Source organism: Myotis yumanensis, unplaced genomic scaffold (genome assembly GCF_028538775.1).
Source record: "Myotis yumanensis isolate MYYU_CA2020_CCGP unplaced genomic scaffold, mMyoYum1.0.hap1 SCAF_1, whole genome shotgun sequence".
Lineage (NCBI taxonomy): Eukaryota > Metazoa > Chordata > Mammalia > Chiroptera > Vespertilionidae > Myotis > Myotis yumanensis.
Genome location: NW_027223752.1, coordinates 24,029,227 through 24,048,992, shown reverse-complemented (window position 1 = coordinate 24,048,992; position 19,766 = coordinate 24,029,227). Strand labels below are relative to the sequence as shown.

Below are 19,766 nucleotides of genomic sequence, written 5' to 3'. Positions count from 1 at the left end.
TAAATGGCGGGCAGCAGTGTGACCCGCACTGTGAAACCATATAGAAACCACACAGAAACCACATGTAAAGGAGTCCAATGGTGACAAGAGAGCCCGCGACCATCCAAATTTATCAGTACAGCTGCAGGAACGTGACAACTCATTTTAGAGGCTCCTGCCAATGCTCCCTATATCAAGAATAACAAGGAAATTAACAGAGCTCTAGGCCACGGATCTCAAGCTTGGGGGTGGGGGGTAGCTCTAATATAAAGTTAGCTCAACATAGATTTGTCTGGAAAACACAGAGCTTTATTCTCCCAGGCAGATGAGGAAGAGAAAAACAATTTCCCTGTCCTTCCTTCTTTCAAAGAAATAGAACTTTCCTCCTGGGTTGAACTGCCAACTCCCCTTAACTCTTTCCCTGCCATGCCAGTCTTCAGTGCCTCACTCCCAGTAACCCTTACCCACACTCCATCAGCTTGCACCAACGCTCCCACAGCACCTGCTGCACAACTCCAGGAGGCGCCACTCACACCGATGGAATGGGGGTGTGCCCCTTTATCTGAATGCTGCTCTTGGAGCTGTGCAATCCAGCAGCCCCGCAACAACACACACCCTCCCACCTCACCACCCACGCTTAAGAAAAAAGCAGGAAAATGTCAAATGTTCAGGGAAAAACTTGACTGGGAAAGAAGATGAAAATAAACACCTATCGCTTGTTCTTTCTTCAACAGAATAAAAGAAACAACAGGGATAGGAAACAGCAATTAAGCTGGGGTGATTAGGAGAAGGTGAGCTGGATAAAGGGCAAAGATGGTCCCAATAAACATCCTAAGGACACTAGAAATGTGGACTTAATTGGGAGTGGGGATAAAAAGTGAGTTTGGGAAATGCTGAGATTCAAGGATTGGGGGAAAGAGGGTGGATGTAGTATATATAGATTAGGGATCTAATTAGAGGTAAAAATGGAGGGTGGGGATATAAAGCCAAGAGAATTAATAGGTTATCAACAGAGAAAGTGAAAAGATAGATTAAAGAAGACGGCTGACTCTTGGAGCATGCCTACATATGGGAAAGGGTGGAGATGAGAAGAAAAAATAGGGGGTCCCAAAGTGAGAGAGCCAGACAGAGAAACAGAAAAACCAGAGGCCTCCAGGGTCATGAAAGCGAGAGAGAATTTCAAGGTTTCTCTAGTGATAAACGCTGTACCAAGACATTATGGGGGCTTGGATGGTCAGTGCTGACCCTTAAGAATGTTAACTGCAGTGTTAGCTCATTGAGGGATGTCCATGCCCTTCTCAAGGTCAGGGCCAGCTACACAGGAGGAAAGCAACAAGAATTCGTGGAATAGAGTAGAGCAGCGATTAGTACAGCTTTTAAAAGAAGGCAAAAAATGACCAGCATACACAGAGTTAATCCTCATTACAAGCTTCCATGGAGGAAGGACTTTTCTATTCACCTGGCATATGTTGAAACTCACCTGAGAGGAGGGGCAAGAGGCTATTTCCTGGGATCTTCCTGTCACAAATTCTCCGAATGACCACAGAAAAATCGCAAATCCTTTTGCTTTTGTGTCCACAAATTTATTGGTTTGGAATTGATAGACACACTTATTTGCAAATATATTGAAAATACCCAAAGGAGGAAAAGCAGATTTCACTTGTCTCAAACCCTATGTGGTCTTCACACATTCTCCAACAAAATAAAATACCTAGCAGTAGACACTACTTCCATAAAAGCTTTTTATCACGCATTTATTGAACATCTCCCATTGTTAGGCATGTTCTGGTGAAATTCCAGGACTAGAAAGAGGACTCAGACCCAGACCCAGACCCTGCCTTGAGGGAGACAAGCAAATAAACAGACAATCCCAATACAGTGTGATCCCACTTCCCCAGAGAAACCCCAGTGCCATTGGGGTCAGCAAAGGTGATATCTGGGCAGGGGCTTGAAAGGTGAACAGAAATTAGTTTGGGACAGGGAAAAAGGACATTCCAAGCTGGCAGTATGACATCTATAAGATCAAAACAAGACAATACAATAGGGTCAATTAGAGGGTGTCGTTTTACTTAGCCATGTTTAAACAGTTAATATGCAAAACCATTGTTTTTTACCAGAAAGTGTGCACAACAGACTTGCCTGACTTTTTCATCCATCCCCAGACCTCCCCACCACCTAACCCCATTCTTAAACATCACCCATCACAGACCCCAACAGCCCTGGAGTATGTGTTAGAGATAGGGTAGGAACTAGAGATAAGGGGAAGGTTTATCTAGAGATAAGGTATAAAGGGAAGATGGGGCTAAGAAAGAGGTTCAAGTTCACAGATGGCCTGAGATACAGAGTTCCTGTTAAGAACGGAGGAGGAAGAGATGGGTGATGCGGAGCTAGAAAAAGGGTGTTTGTTTTGTACATGACCGAGAAGTGTAGTAGTTTTTTTATAAAGCCCCCAAGCAAAACAGCTGTAACAAAATGTAATCTGTTCATACAAAGATTAGGAGATGAATGAAAGCACGTTGTGTTTTCTGAACTATAGATAATTCAGTTTGACTGAAGCAATGAGCCAGAAGAGTTTAGGAAGGTTAGGAGTCAGGTCAGGCAGGACCTTCTCTAGGCTATGCCAAGAAGGTTGAGTTTTGGGTTAAAGACCGAATTAAGGAGATCAATTAAACAATTTTAAGTAAGGAAATAACATGCATTTTATGTTTTTAAATATATGCTTAATGATTTCAGAGAGAAAGAGAGAGGGGGAGAGAGATGATGATGAGAGAATCCCTGACCATGACCTCCTGGTTCATAGGCTGACACTCAACCACTGAGCCAAGCCAACTGGGCAAAAATAACATGTGTTCTAGAAGGACCATTCTGGAAGCAATGAGGAAGGGGACTGGAAGGTGGGAAGACCTGCTACTAAATATAGTGATCAGGCACCACAAGATGAGGGGTAAAGAGGAAGGATTTTTTTTTTTTATGAACCATTTAAGATGTAAGACCATCAAGACTGGGAATATAGACTATTTGGGGCTCATTGAGATCGAGGGAGTAGTGATGTGGTGGGTGGATGAAAAAGATCCTTGGAAAACTGGATAGATGTTAAAGCCATTCACCAAGGTAAGAACTTCAAGGGGGAGAATGCTTGAGGTGGGGTAGTGATATGATGAGCGTGTTGATGGGCCTGTGAGAAATGTCTGCAGGCCCTGTTAAACAGGTAGATAAAGAGCTCAGAAGAAGAGAGATGAGTGTTGCTAATACAGATTGACCGGTTATTAGTAGACGTGAGTTTGGACTAGGTTACCCAGAGGGAATGTTTACTATGAGGAGAAAGAAGAACCGAGTGTGAGAGAGTCAACATTAACATGTTGGGCACAGGATAAATAGATGCTCAGAAGTTCAGCAGAAATGCTTCTCTTGTCATCACCATGGAGACCTGGGCCAAACTCAACCTTCCATTGCAGGGAAAATCAACCTGGTTTGCTTAGAACCAGTGGAAGACCAGGTAAAAGAGGTATTAATGTTCAGTTCAACAGTGAACTGTTCAGGTAATACAGAGTTATAGGAGTTCTGCCTAGGTTCAAGGACAACTGGGAGAAAGGAGAATAGGAAGAGTTAGACAGAAGTGCAGGGATTGTGCATTTCTGGGTTTCCAGCACTTGGAGAAGTGAAACCTTCTTCATCCTCCTGCAACATGGACTTCTGTGGGTGCCCTAGATGGTTTACACATTTACACAGATACTTCCACTACATACACACGACATCTACCAGGAAGAGTTCTCCAGTTAGGGCCAAGGCCCAGATGCACAACTCCAAATTGAACACCTCCCCCAGAATTGGTTCTTTGTTTGCTTGTTTGTTAATCCTCACCTGAGAATATTTGTCCCTTAATTTTTAGAGAGTGGAAGGGAGAGGGAGAGACATAAAGAGAGGAACATCGATGTGAGAGAGACACATGGATTGGTTGCCTCTGCATGTGCTCCCTGACCAGGGCTGGGGATCGAGCCCGCAACTGAGATACGTGCCCTTGACCAGAATCAAACCCGGGACCCTTCAGTCCACAGGCCAATATTCTATCCACTGAGCCAAACTGGCTAAGGCTGGTTCTTTTTTAAAAAATATATGTTTTTATCGATTTCAGAGAGGGAGAGGGAGAGGGAGAGAGAGAAACATCAATGATCAGAGAGAATCATTGATCAGCTGCCTCCTGCATTCCCCCTAGTGGGGGGTCAAGCCCGAAACCCAGGCATGTGCCCTAACCTCCTGGTGCATAGGTCGTCGCTCAACCACTGAGCCACATCAGCCAGGTAGAACTGGTTCTGAATATTATTTTAACATGTATGAATTTCTGGATTCTTTGGGATATAATTTAAGCCAGAGAGCTCTTCTCTGGGAAAATACACATACAGTATTTACAATCATTTTAAGTGCTTCACAGATGCCATTCCCAAAATCTCTCAGTAAATCCCCTGGGGACCTCTGGACTCCCTGCTGAAAGTTCCCCCCAGAACAATTTATCTAGCTCCTGTCACTTTCAGACCTTTCAAAACAAAACAGAGCCATCCCAGAGGAGCGGAGCTGAAGGAAGCCAGGCGCTGTGGCTTCTGCTGACCCTGAGCTGATAATTCCTCATTTCCGTTTTCAGGGCTGCAGAGGATATCTCCTTCCCTTTTATAAGAATCCCTCCGCCATCCTCTCCCATCAAAACACACACACAAACATACAACCCAAACAACCCAGCAGACACTGCAACACCACCGTGGGCCTCAGGGCTGCAGCTGTGAAGCCGGCCCCTCGCAAACAAGAAACATCCCGAGTTCGTGACTGCCAACCTAAGGCAGAGCACGAGGGTGTCTCCAACTGCCAGGAACAAGAGCCAGGAACAGGGACTTACTGGGTGGGTTTGGCACAGCGTGAGCATCGAATAAGTATGTGTTGACTGAGGGCTTACTCTGCTTTTGTAGAGCAGGGTTCTGGGTTTTTGTTTTGTTTTTTTTTTGTAATATATTTTTATTGATTCCAGAGAGTGAGAGGGAGAGAGAGACAGAAACATCAATGATGAGAGAATCACTGATCAGCTGTCTCCTGCAGCCCCACACTGGGGATGAAGCCTGAAATCCAGGCATGTGCCCTGACCAGGAATCGAATTGTGACCTCCTGGTTCATAGGTCGATGCTCAACTACTGAGCCACGCGGGCTGGGCAGGGTCCTGGGTTTTGATGGGTGACAGGCACTGTTGACACTGGGTACTTCTTTATAGATTGTAAATTTAGAGAGCAGATATGTTAGGGAGTGTTACGACTTGTAGGACAAAATAATCCTCATTATTTTTTTTTAAATTTGAGCTACTCAGCACCTTTAAATGGTGACAAGTCACCCATCCCCACACACCTAAGTGTATTTCCTTCTTTTAAATTTATTTTTCTAATAGTATTTGCATATATATTTGAATTCCAAAAGGTATACACTCTCACTAAGGAAACTTGGAAAATACAGAAAAGCACAACCACTGGTGTGCTTTTGAAATGATTTGATTTCTAAAAATTCCCTTTGCATGTACCTTTTCAGCTTCCCAGGGACACTGCTATTGTTTAAGGGTGAGGCATTCCTTTGGAGAGGGGAAGAGGGGAGGGAGAAGGGGAGGGGGGGAGGCTGTCACCACAGACAAATGGGGCAGGATCCTTTGACCTTGTGACACCCTGGGCTCTCACCTTGGGGTTGAGGATTAGTTAGTCTATTGTTTTTTCCCGTTGATGGAAATTTCCCACCGTTTATGCCCCAGTTCTCTTTACTTCCTCAACCTGAAAGACCAGAAAGAAACTCACTGGAAGCTCTTTCTTATTCATTTGTCTGCTTGGGTATATTTCTCATGTTTGCTTTCAGTCCTCACATCACCACCTCCGTCTGGAGACAGCTTCCCAAAAATTCTTGTAGGGTTTGAGAAACCAACCACACCGTTACATATATTTGGCCCTGCCACCACTAATAGTCGTGTTTCTTTTGGTAGACCTCTCCCTGACAGTAACTCTTGCAAAACAGAAAAGCCACAAATTCAAAGCACTTAAACCATAAATGCAAACATGGCAGACATACTAAATTAGAGAACTGAGAAAACAGACTTCAGAATTTGAGTGTCCATATTTCTGGATTCTTCTTTAGCTTTGAGAGAGGGATTTAAAAAAAAAAATTCAGAAGCATATTATTTGCTGAGTGAAACCAACTGTCTTAGATACATTTTCCAACCAAGTATAAAACTTGAATTTAAAGCAGTGGGGGAGGATCAGTTAGTTTATTAGAAAAGAATGAGGCCCTTCTTACCTGGCGCCTCCTGGTGCATGTAATATGGGCACATGGTCATTGCCAGGGGGTACCCATATTTTTCTGCATTTCAGCTTTCAGGTCTCTGAAAACTTGTACATCTGTGATTCGTGTCCCAATTGCCACACACAGGGGCCAGACTTGATCTCTGGATGTTGAGTTTCAATTACAGAGGAAGCGTAAGTAGCTGGCGTATGTGTGTGGGATTTATTGCACTATCTCCTTGACCTCTGTCCTTTATTTTTAATAAAAAGAAGGAAAACAGTAGCAGTGTGGGCTGAATTAAAATGTGGTTTCCAGTTCAGGGAAAATTCAAAGGGCTTGAGAATGTGTGAGCTGTCACCGCTCCTCCCTTCGCAGACACTGACAAGAGCTGTGGGGACTTCACAGCGATAAGACAAGAACAGCATCCTATGATGAACACAGCTGCTCTCACCAAGCCTTCAAACCTCTGAAATGGGCATTTTTATTACCAGTTCCCACCTCAAGATAAGGAAACTGAGTCTCAGAGAGTAAGTAGCTTGTCCAAGGTCACAGAGCTAGGAAGAGGTCAAGTGGTATCAGATCCCAGTCTCTTGACTGAAGTCTAAACATCAGAGAGGTCAAATGATAGCTAACCAAAGATCAGCACCGACAGCTCCACACTTCATTTTACACCTGCAAAGCGAGAAGAACAACCTAGAGCTGGCTTGACTTTTCCACAGGAGCTGGGCTGCCCTGGTCCAGGACTCCTCCGCTTCTCCGTCTACTTTCCTTCCCTCACAGCTGCAGACCATGTCTATGAAGAGGGCCACCGCAGGGATGCTTCTAGCCCTGATTTCCCACCTGGCTCCCCGGCTACCCACTGAGCACTATCATCACCATCTATCAGGCCTCTCAAAATTAACGCATCCAAACTTGGACCACGACTCTCCCTCCCCCAAAGATGGCTCCACCGAATCCTTCCCCACCCAAGATGATGGCAGCTCTACCCTCCCAGGAGCCCTGGTCAAAAATATCAAGTCATCCTGGACTTCCCTCTTCCTCCTGTTTTCCTCATGTCCATTTTACAAAAAGGCAGGTTTTTAAAAATATACATATTTTTATTGATTTCAGAGAGGAAGGGAGAGGGAGAGACAGAAACATCAATGATGAGAGAGAATCATTAATCTGCAGCCTCCCACACACCCCCATACTGGGGATCAAGCCCACAACCCAGGCATGTGCCTGGACCAGGAATAGAATGGTGACCTCAAGATTTATTGGTCGACACTCAACCACTGAGCTACACTGGCTGGACACAAAAAGGCAGTTTACAAACATTTTTGTCATATGATTCTTTAAAATGGCAAATTCCCTCATATTGTAACAGCTATGTATGGTGCCAGGTGGGTACTTGACTTTGTAACTTACATTAATGTCTAACCACTATGCTGTGCACCTGAAATGAATATAATATTGAATGTCACCTGTAATCTACAATAATAAAAACATAATATGCAAATCAACCGAACGAGGAAACAGCAGAATGACAGTCCGGATGACCTTCCAGACGACCATGCTATGACACGCACTGGGCCAGGCCAAGCAAGGCAGGTGCGACGTGATTGGTCGGGGGCGGGGGGGCCACCATCGCCCCACAATCACCCCACAGAGGAAGGCCGAAGAGGGAGGCCCAGGCCACCCAGCTGGCGGCGCTGTGGCGGGTGTGCAGGGCCTCCCTCTGTGAGGCAATCAATCTGCCCTGCCCCCCCCCCCCATCAGTTGTGCCACAGAGGGAGGCCCATGCCACTGGCAGCGATGCTGTGGCAGGTGTGCAGGGCCAGCCAGCAATCGCCCCGCAGAGGGAGACCCAGGCCAGCCAAGAGATTGCACCCCACCCCTGTGGCCCACAGAGGGAAGCAACCAGTGGCGGGGGGGGGGGCGGGGGGTGGGGGCAGCACCACACAGATGGCAAGCAGCAGTGGGGGCGAGGCCAGCTGCTGACAGCCAGGGGAAGAAAAGCCAGGCCTAGGGACCCTACTTGAGGGGTCCCGGATTGCGAGAGGGCGCAGGCCAGGCTGAGGGGCCCGGGTCTCTAGTTAGTAAATAAAATGGCAAATTCCCCTTGTAGAGTTAGTAAGATTCCATTTGCATGGAAGTCATCGCGAAAATGTTTACTGAAGTAGCTAGGTGAGCTTCACTGTCATAACACTGTTTACCTACAAGCAATTGTTCGCCTACCACTTTATTTTAATGTACTATTTGATAAACATGATGTAACACTTATTCTCTCCCAGACATTGGTCTCATAGGGCTTTCGAACCCATTTAATTAAATACCTCACGTAATCCTCGAAAGATCCCTATGAAGTAGGTACTATTATTATCCATTTATTTAGGTAAAGAAACTGAGGCACAGGGAGGTTAAATAATGCCCAAGACCACACAATTCCAACCCAGACAGGCTGGCTTCCGAGTCGAGATCTTAACCATTCTGCGTGCTCCGTCCATGAGACATACTTCCCCCTTAAGTGAATAAATGAACCTAAGATATGATCTTCCTTTCTTATGGCCAGGACCCACTCCTGCCAGGAGCCTGGCCAAGACCAGATGGACATTCTCTGTCCTCTTCACAGGAAAGGGGCAGCCAGATGACAGGTGATCAAAGCCCCTGGCCCTGTGGGCACTGTGCTGGGACTAGCCAAGCCTCCCAGCCGAGTCTAATATTGACAGTAAATAACTCTGATTCCCTGGAACTGCCTCCCCACAGCCTGCTTATGGATCGGGAACTGAACACCAACCACAGCAGAGCACTTGAGTGCCCGGGCCCCAGGGTGTGCTGGATGGCACATCTGGATGGGCTGCTGCAGAGGGCATGGACCCACATGCCAATTAGGCTGCTGGTGAGTGACTGAGACATGTGGGATTTATGCAAACAGATTCCCACTTCCCAACTCGCCACCTTTTTAGGTGATACTTTATAAAAAAAAAAAAGTCAAGGTGGAAGAGATAGGGCAAGGAAGAGAAGGAAGTGTGCTCCAACAGTCCTGCTGATGGTGTGAACTGACAGCCAAAACAGAACAGTTTTCCCGCCACCAGGACCTCGCGGGTGTGGCCCGAGTGGACAGAGAGCCTGTGAATGCTTTAGAGCACTTTCCTTCTGTTAGTAGGTACAGGAGTGACTAGGGACACAGAGCTAAGAGGTTAGACGAGAGTTTCAAAGCCCAGGTCTACTACAAACTCTGACAAATTACTTACTAGTAAGTCCAGCCTCTGTCTGTCTCCTCTGTTAAGTGAGATGCTATTGTCCCCGACCGTACAGAGTTGAGGTGGACATTAAGTGAGATAATGTAGTATAGAGGACCTGGAATATAGTAAACCTGGATGAATGATCGCTGTTCATAGTGACTGATAACTTCAATAATAAAATTGTTCACACCCTCAACTGCTCAGTGTTTAAAGTTGAGGGAAATGTGGGGACAAAGAATGATGTAGAAAAAATTAGTACTTTATGTTTGACAATAGCAGGAAAATACACAAGTAAAACTGGATTGTTGATGGCCATGGATTGACACAATGGACAACATTTAAACAATGTATAATTCAATAAGCTCACCATTTCTGCTTAACCATGACATTATGACTTTTCCCTTTTCAAAGCTCAACTCAGGAAAGATAGACAAATACAATCCATTTCTAAAGCAGAGAAATTGAATGTTTTCTTTTTTTAAATATATATATACTAGAGGCCCGGTGCACAAATTCAAGCATCGGTGGGGTCCTTCAGTCTGGCCTGTGGGATCAGGCTGAAACCGGCTCTCCGACATCCCTGAGGTGACCCAGATTGAGAGAGGGCACAGGCCAGGCTGAGGAACCCCACCAGTGCACGATCGGGGCTGGGGAGGGATGCAGGAAGTTGGCCAGCTGGGGAGGGACCATGGGAGGACTCCAGGGCATGTCCGGCCCATCTCACTCAGTCCTGATCGATCTGCCAGACCCCAGCAGCAAGCTAAGTTACTGGTCGGAGCATCTGCCCCCTGGTGGTCAGTGCACATTACTTACTAGTAATTGAGTGGCCTTAGCATATCATTAGCATATTATGCTTTGATTGGTTGAATGGACGAACAAATGACCTGACACTTAGCATATTAGGCTTTTATTATATAGGATATACTACTATGTATATCCCATATATTAAAGCAGTAATATGCAAATTAACCCTCACACCCTCACAAGATGGCTGCCTATGACCAGGCTGGCAGGGGGATTAGTGAGGGACAACCAAACAACTGAACAAGCAGGCTGCATGGGGCAACCTGGCCAGCAGGGGGTTAGTGAGGGACGACCAAACAACTGAACAGCAGGCTGCATGGGGTAACCAGGCCAGCGGGGGGGGGGCGGGGGGGGGGGGCGGGGGGGAAATGAGGGGCGATCAGGCCGACAGCGGGGGGCAATTTGGAACAACCAGGTCAGCAGGGGGGGCAGTTGGGGGCAATCAGGCTAGCAGCAGGGGGCAGTTAGGGATGATCAGGCAGGCAGGCAGGGAGGTGAGCGATTAGGAGCCAGTGGTTCAGGATTGTGAGAGGGATGTCCGACTGCCGGTTTAGGACATCCCCCAAGGGGTCCCGGATTGGAGAGGGTGCAGGCTGGGTTGAGGGGATCCCCCCCGCCACCGTGCACGAATTTCATGCACCGGGCCTCTAACATATATATATAATTTCAGAGAAGAAGGGAGAGGGAGAAAGAGATAGAAACATCAATGATGAGAGAAAATCACTGACTGGCTGCCTCCTGCATGCCCCCCACCGGGATCGAGCCCTCAACCCAGGCATGTGCCCAGACTAGGATCGAACTGTGACCTCCTGGTTCATAGGTCCATGCTCAACCACTGAGCCACGGTGGCAGGGTGAAATAAAATGTTTTCATCTCACTTTTTTTTGTAGGTAATTAGCTAACTTCAAAAGGAAGGCAACCCAGTCAATGAAGGAAAAATACCACATGATCTCACTCTTTCATGGATAATTAAGACCATTACAAACTTTTGAACAATAATAGATACAGAGGCAGAGCTGCCTCAAACTGATTGTCGGACTGCAGTGGGAAGACCAGGGAGGGTTGGGGGACTGGAGGGAGGGGAGTAAGAGATCAACCGAAGGACTTGTATGCATCCATATAACCATAACTAATGGACATAAGACACTGGGGGGTAAGGGAGGGCAGGGGCTTGTTAAGGGCGGGGGGGAAAAAAGGACACTTATGTAATACCCTTTGTAATACTTTTAGCGAAAAATAAAAATTAAAAAAAAAAAAAAAAGGAAGGCAACCAATGGAGTGATTCTATGAAGCTGGTAGAGTGTAGTGTCTCACTTCCAAGTTCAGGTCAACTGAAAGCTACTGATAGCCCTTCTATGTTAACTGACATTTGGCATAAAAGGGCTGCCAATGCCATTTCATTCAGATGGTGTGCTTGCACAGACCCACAGCACTAAAATGATACCTTCTTTCAAGGGGAGCCAGGGTTTAGCCTGAAGGGACAGGTGTAATTATATCCCCTGCAAATTAAAAGTAACGAGGACCTTCTGGACTTAGAGTGGAGGGCCTCCGTGGGGTCTAATATAAAGGGAGAAAATCCTAACTAGAATCCAGGGGCTCCAAGTTCTCAGCACCACCCTCCCTATGGAGACCTGCAAAGCCACTTAAGATAGGCATCACCAAATGTCAGGAGAGGTGGGATACAGAAGTGCCAGAGGCTTCCTGCAAGACTTTAAACCAGGTGCTTGACCTTCCCAGGTCATTTTGCAAGTGGAAGGAGACCTACTGCCTGCCAGTCTGACAGAGTTTATGGTGGGATTAGATTTTATTTACAAAGAGGTCTGACACCATTAGTTGCAAAGTGCACTCCTATTAATAAAAGGAACATGGGAAGGTCGAATTAGAGTCCAGGGTTACTCATCTGCTAATGAATCACTCAGTGGCTTCACTGGTCAGGAGGTGAGGCAAGCAGGCAGAATATGCCAATTAGATGGTCAGATGGCAGTCACAAAAGAAAGACTTTAAGAAGCTCAGACATGCCCTGGCCGGTGTGCTTGGTAGTTAGAGCATAACCTATGCACCAAAGGGTCTCAGGTTTGATGCCCGGTCAGGGCACGTGGGGGAGGCAACCAATCGACGTATCTCTCTCACATATCTCTTTCTCTATCTTATTCTCTCTCTCTCCCCCTTCATCTCTCTCTAATTAAAAAAAAAAAAAAACAATGGGCGAGGAGAGCTCAGACTTCCCTTCTCTCCTCCTTGACTCCTACCTTCCAGATGGCTCCTCACAGACCTGGGACAAGCCTGTGCTGACAATCAGAGCCACAGTAAATTTAGGTCCATTCCCTACAACCCTTTGTTCCACTTAAATCTTACTCTTCCCTCCAATCCAGTGTGACTGCACCTCCATGAACCTTGCCAGCCCGGCACAATCTAAGAAAGAGTCCCCATCTCTGAATTCATAACAAAGTGGCGTGCCCTTTGACTATTTGCCTACTGTTGGCCACACTGCTATTTAACTGCTACTTATTTGCATAAATATTATGACCTTTTTCTCTCAGATTAGAGGCTGTATCAGAACACTAAGCATTATACTTCTCTGAATTCCTCACAGCCTTGTCCTCAGAGCCTTGCACCCAGAAAATGCTCGAAGCCCTTTGCATGAAGCCACCTTGCAAAGATTTTCCTGGGCCATTAACAATCTGCAAAGTAGCTTCACACTCCTCATTGTGACTATGTATCACAAAGGACAATGACCATCTCTCACCTGTTAGTGAGGCCACCTGGGAGCACAAGTCCAGGTTAATGTGGGGTCAGCTGGAGCCCACCCATGCACGAATTCGTGCACCGGGCCTCTAGTAAACATATAGAGAGGATACTATTTATCTGGTGATTTGATATGTATATTTCTTACGTGTCAAATTGCCAGATAAATGCTACCCAACAGAAATTGTAACACCTTTTTAATGATTTCAGAGAGAGGAAGGGAGAGGGAGAGAAAGATAGAAACATCATTAACGAGAGAGAATCATTGATAGGCTGCACCCTGCCAGGAATCTAGCCCACAACCAAGGCATGTACCCTGACCGGGAATCAAACGGTGACCTCCTGGTTCTTAGGTTAACATTCAACCACTGAGCCACACCAGCCAGGCTGTAACACTTTCTAATGAATATGTTCAGCATTTTTGCCGAAACCAGTTTGGCTCAGTGGATAGAGCGTCAGCCTGAGGACTGAAAGGTCCCAGGTTCGATTCCGGTCAAGGGCATGTACCTGGGTTGCGGGCACATCCCCAGTAGGAGATGTGCAGGAGGCAGCTGATCGATGTTTCTCTCTCATTGATGTTTCTAGCTCTCTATCTCTCTCCCTTCCTCTCTGTAAAAAATCAATAAAATATATTTAAAAAAAGAAAAGAAAGCTACTATAAATATTTTTGTATAACTTTAAAAAAAATATGTTCAGCATTTTAAATCCCTCTGGGCTAGTGTCAGTCCTTTCCCTCAAGGGCTCTCACTCCTGTCTAGGGCTTTATCTGCTATATCTTTTGAAACTTCAGACCAAGTTTCCTGGAGATCTGAGATGGAGGGAACCATGGTAGTTCACTGCAGAATTGACCAAGAGAAGGTACCACTAAGGCCCAGCCTGCAGGAGGAGAGGAAAAGTCATACAAAATTACCCAGAGGAAAAACGGACAGATCTGATCCATGGCCTTGGCCTCAGGCCTCCAGGACGGTGGTGTTGGTTCCAAGCCTCCTCACCCCACTCCGGCGGCACACAGAATCCTAGGGAATTTTCCTGTCTCCAAGAGCACACCTTTAAAGTGTCATTTTCCTGTCAAATCTCAATCAAGAAAAGGGTCTTTTCAAATCTCACTGATTTCATTTTATTGCTTGGGCCCACCAAGATAGGTCTTATTTTTATGCAAATCTAACGTGTAGCCGAAACCGGTTTGGCTCAGTGGATAGAGCGTCGGCCTGCGGACTGAAAGGTCCCGGGTTCGATTCCGGTCAAGGGCATGTACCTGGGTTGCGGGCACATCCCCAGTGGGAGATGTGCAGGAGGCGGCTGATCGATGTTTCTAGCTCTCTATCTCTCTCCCTTCCTCTCTGTAAAAAATCAATAAAATATATTAAAAAAAAAAAAAAAAAAAAAAAAAAAATCTAACGTGTAGAATTCCTAGTGTATCCTATCCACACCGCAATGGACCAATTTACACTCATCCCACCTTGAAACAAACATTGTAACCTGCTAGCCAGCACTCAAAATAATGTTGACCCTGAAAGTATTTCATGCATTCATACGGTGTCTGCTGGACAGGCATTTCGCTAATTATCTGGACCCTGGTAGAGTTCAAACTTTGGCCACATCCAGGATTGAGAAACATACAGTAAGGAGAAAACAAACACTCACTATGTTTTGTTTCTTGTGTCATATTATACACACCAACATATTTTGTCCTTAATGTCCACTCTTGGAATGCTCTCTCATTACAGAAGTGGTGAGTCACAGTTAAGAGAATTGTTGCGACTTGCTCCACCCACTGGTGAAAGCCAAACCAAGGCCGATTTTGGTTTCTCATGGGGGGGGGGGAGGGGTGGAAGGAGAGAGGGGGGATGTGAGGGGGAGAGTTGGTTACAATTTGCATGATCACATGATACACAGGTTTCATTACAAAGGTGACCTCAACTAAAGTGAGAAATTTCTTGGTCTGACTTTCTTAAAATGCAGCCAAATAATACACCCAGTGGTGGGCTAACCCAGCTCCAGAAATTAATACGGGGACGACAAGAAATGGGATGGGTCAGGATTGGACTACACTGACAGGCTTGAGTGAGAGGTCAGAGCCAGGCGAGAGGGTGTGTGCCTATGACAGAATGGGGAGTTGGGCAGAATGACAAAGGGAGGGGATAAAAGCAGCACTCTCCTCGCCTTGTACTCGAAGTCTATAAAATCGAGCCGTTTCATCTCCTCGAGCTGAGAATTGCATTTGCAATTTAATGTGCACCGACAGACTGTCACTCTTACAGACCCCACTGCTCTGGCCGGAGTCAGCCTTTAGCAAATGTGCCCATGGAGATTGCTGAGACCTTCCAGACTTTTCCCTTCCAAAAGGCCCTCTGTTCAGGTCTCTTCCTCCACCATGTCTCAATTTACCCTTTTATTCTGTGGTCTTCAAAGTGTGGCCTTTGGACCAGCAGTATCAGCATCACCTGAGCATGCCCAGAAATGCTCACTCCCAGGCCCCTCCCCAGACCTACTGATTCTGGAACTCTGGGGGTGAGGCCCAGGCATCTGCATTTTCTCAAGCCCTCCAGGTGATTCTGATGCATGCTGAAGTTTGAGAACTGCTGCTGTAGATGATCTTATCAAATAACTAGAGGCCCAGTGCACAAAATTCGTGCACTGGTAAGGTTCCTAGTGGCTGCTGGCTGCTGGCCAGGTACTCCCTCCCTTCCCCTGGCCAGCCTGGCCCCCTGGTCAAACTCCCAGAGAACTCCCGGTGGAGGGGACAATTTGCATACTATGCTTTTATTATATAGGATGATTCTAAGATGAGAGAACGTGTGCATTTTAGGAGAGGACTCGTAAACAAAACAAACCACTCAAGTGCCAACCAAATCACTTTCTAATAGTGGAATGTCAAGTCAAGTCATGTGGCAGACCAGACCGTGAGTGAGATTTGAGGCTGCTGTATTAGGTCAGGCCCTCAGCATCTTCTGCTTACACTTGGCCTTAAAATCTGATGTCAAGCCCTCAGTGGCTTAAAATCCTCAGTGGCTGCTCCCTGCCCATAGGATACAGTCCGAATCCCTGACACTGACCCAGGCCTTTGGTCATCTGCCTCTGGGCCACTCCCCCGGCTATGTTGCCTTCTGCACTTCCCTTCCTCCTTGGCCACACCTCACTGCCTGCAGGGGGGTTATAATGTCCCAAGCCACTGACTATAGGCTTGCCATGTGACTTATTTGGCCAATAGCTTGAAAGCTAAAGTGAGGTCTGGACAGACTCACAGTGCCCTATGTGTTCAGTCATGTTTTCTTTCTTTCCTTTCCCGTAAGTGAAATCAAGATTGTCCCAGAAAGAAGCTATTTTTTAAGCCTCAGTGGGTCCAGAATGAAGACAGATCAGAGCCGGAACCACAACTGATGTACAATGGACATCCAGTGTAAGTGAGAAATGAACCTTAGCTGTTTTAAGCCACTGAGATTTGGGGGCCACTATTCAGCCTAAACTATTAGAGTACTTTTGATCTCCTATATCCTCTTGGTCTGGAATGTCTTCACTCCTTGGCTCTACCCTTCTTTCCAATCCCACCTCCCTCCTGCCTGCATAAGAGATTGGCTCAGCATTCTATACTCAGTTCAGGTTTTAGCCCCTCAAATATCTTTTTATTTCCCGGGTACAAAAGATCACTCCTACCTTTAGGACCTCCTCTGGATGCTACAGACCTGTAACTGTGTCCCTGGATCTATGTTAGGGCCTTTCCATTCATTAAAACAACTCTTTTTGAAAGAAAGAAAAGAAAAGAAAAGAAAAGAAAAGAAAAGAAAAGAAAAGAAAAGAAAAGAAAAGACAAGAAAAGAGAGAGAGAGAGAAAGAAAGAAAAAGACAAAAGAAATTGAGTCCTCATTTCACAGAATGGGAGACTTTGGCTCAGAAAAGCAAACTTGCCCAGGTTTCCTCGGCCATCAGCCATAAAGACAGATCTCTCACCAGGTAGAGCTCTGGCTCTGACCTGAGCAATCTTCCCCTGCCCCCCATCCCTCTCTCCCTCCTCCCGCAGCAAGCTTTCAGATCCTCCCACTCTAGTAGAGAGAGTAAAAGTCTAGTCCCTAACAACAACTGAAAGAGCTGTTGAATTCATTTGACACTTGCAAAATCTGCATCTGGAAGTGGGCTTCCTACCCCCTGAGAAGATAATCACTTTCTCTAAGAAGATGCAGTTATTCTTAAGGCTCCTGGGAAAGGCCTGGGAAACCCTAGGACAGTGGTCGGCAAACTCATTAGTCAACAGAGCCAAATATCAACAGTACAACGATTGAAATTTCTTTTGAGAGCCAAATTTTTTAAACTTAAATTCTATAGGTAGGTACATTGTTATGAACTTAATTAGGGTACTCCTAAGGCTTAGGAAGAGCCACACTCAAGGGGCCAAAGAGCCCCATGTGGCTCTCGAGCCGCAGTTTGCCGACCACGGCCCTAGGAGAACTGGGGCACTTTGTGCCTTTCCCACGTCTCAAGCTATGGGGGTACTGTGGTGTGGCAAGACAAGAAGATTTCCACTTAGTACATGGCCCTAGGAAGCTTTGTGAAGGAAGGTCCTTTGGGTTTGTCACAGGGTAGGAAGGTAAGTAGCAGAGAGCTCAGAATTCCAAAAGGGTTTGTTACATCCTGCTATTTCAGGTTTTAAAAAGAAAAATGAATGGCGTCAAATGTTTCTCTGACTCTTCAGATTAAAGAAGAAAAGGAAAGTGACACAGTGGCAAAGAACTGAACCAGACCACCCAGTCAAACATGTGAAAACCGCCTCAAGTGGCAACTGCAATTTAGACTTCCAGGAGCTGCTGGAGTTTTGTTTTGTGGTTAGGCTTTCTCTCTCTCTCCTCTCTCCTCTCTCTCTCTCTCTCTCTCTCTCTCTCTCTCTCTCTCTCTCTCCTCTCTCCTTGTTTGTTTAAGGGAGGAGGACAAAGTATAAGAAACTTCAAATTTCTCCCCCAAAATCAGCCACACTACTAAAAGACAAGCATTCAACAAAGTACCATGATATTCTCTTCACACAACATTCATACCAATTTTTTCAAGTGTTACAAGGGTTTTCTAAGACACTAGTTGGACTCCATTTAACTCGTACCATTCCAATGGAGTCCCCTCAAGGGATACATTGCCCTTCAATGATGCCATCAGTAACATTAATAGCATGGTTCCCCTTCCAGTGCAGAAAGCTATTTGGAGCTCCAAATGGTCACCGGGCCACTCTAGACACCTCTGATTTATGCTTTAAAAGACCATCCACTCCGTATAGTAAATAAGAGCCAGCAATAACTGAGTACTTAAGCACAGTGCCGGATATATTTCAGATGCTGCCTCATGTAATCCTCAGAACAAACGCTATCATGTGGGTGCAGTCATTATTGCCACCTTACAGGTTAGGAGAGTGAGGCACAGAGGGCATGACGGACATGAAGAGACAGGCAGGGGCCAGCAGCTGCCCAAACCACAGTTAATGATTCACTTACAGCCCGCAGGCCCTTTTCAGTAAGGGCTGACACACACACACACACACACTGTACACTCACTCACTCATAAACACACTCCCATCTTCAACTCTTCATCTCAGCCAGACACACACACTTACACAGACATACTATACACTCACTCACTCACTCACTAATTCACTCCCATCTTCAAATCTCCAGCCCAGCCCCCCCCCACACACACTGTACACTCACACACACTGTACGCGCGCAAGCGCGCGCGCGCACACACACACACACACACACACATGCACGCACACGCTGTACACTCACTCACTCATAAACACACTCTCATCGTCAACTCTTCAGCCAGCCAGAGGCGGGTGTCCGCGTAATTGCTTGGCAACGCTCGGAGGAAACTCCATCCAAACGCGGGGTCCGCGGGTCCAGGAGGCCGCTGGGCGCTGTCCAGCGGGCAGCGCGCCTGAGAGCCCTGGCTGGGGTCCTGCCTCGGGACACCCCGAAGCTGGGGAGGACCGCCAAAGCCGGATTCCAGGAGGGGGGGCAGGGGGCACCGTCTCCGGAGACACCTGTTGTCGCCTCCCCAGTCGGGACAAGGAAACCGTCCCGGGACCCAGATGTCGGGGAAGACACTCGCTGGCAAACAGTGTCTGAGTGTGAATGCGGGGGACGCAGGGGTCTTCCTCCCACACCCCCGCCCGCTTCGACCAACTCCCCTCCCCGCCTCCCACTCCTGGACGCTCGAGGCGCGTGGAAATGCCGCGCCTCCCGGGACCCTGGGACACCTGCCGAGGCAGACGCGGGGCGCGAGGGGCCCGGGAAGCACCGCGGCGCTAGGACCTCGCGGCCGGCCCGCCCCCTGCCCGCTCCACCTGCGGGGCCCCCTCGCCCGCACGCTCGCCCTCCCTCCGCGGGGCGCGGCGCGGTTACCGGTGACGCCGCCCGCAGGGTCCCGAGTGTCGGCAGAAGGTGGCCGCAGCGAGCCGGCCGCGCTGGCCCGGGATCCCCTCCCGACGCTCGGCTCCCACCGAGCTCGCTCGGATCGCAGCGCCGCCGCTGGCTCGCGGTCCTGGCGCCGCTCCCGCCGCTCCTGATTGGCCGCCGCGCGCTCCCGAGCCGCGCTCTGATTGGGCGGCCGGGAGCCGTGGGTGGCGCCCAGCGCCGCCCCGACCTACTCCCCGCGCCCTGGCGCCGGAGCTGGCATCCCGGCTGCACTCGCAGCCCCATCCAGACGCTGACCCCGCGGTCCTGCCCCTCCGCGCCGCGCGGG

The 19,766-nt window shown here is 47.6% G+C and overlaps 1 protein-coding gene across 2 annotated transcripts in view; it reads right to left on the bottom strand.

Moving 5' to 3' along the window:
• The window catches only part of STON2 (stonin 2), a 134,217-nt gene extending 114,703 nt beyond the window's left edge, over positions 1-19,514 (bottom strand). For both annotated transcript variants that reach the window (XM_070415525.1, XM_070415535.1), the window contains exon 1: positions 19,427-19,514. The gene's annotated coding sequence lies outside the window, so the exon portion shown is untranslated. The remainder of the gene's footprint in view (positions 1-19,426) is intronic.
• Between the last annotated feature and the right edge of the window lie 252 nt (positions 19,515-19,766).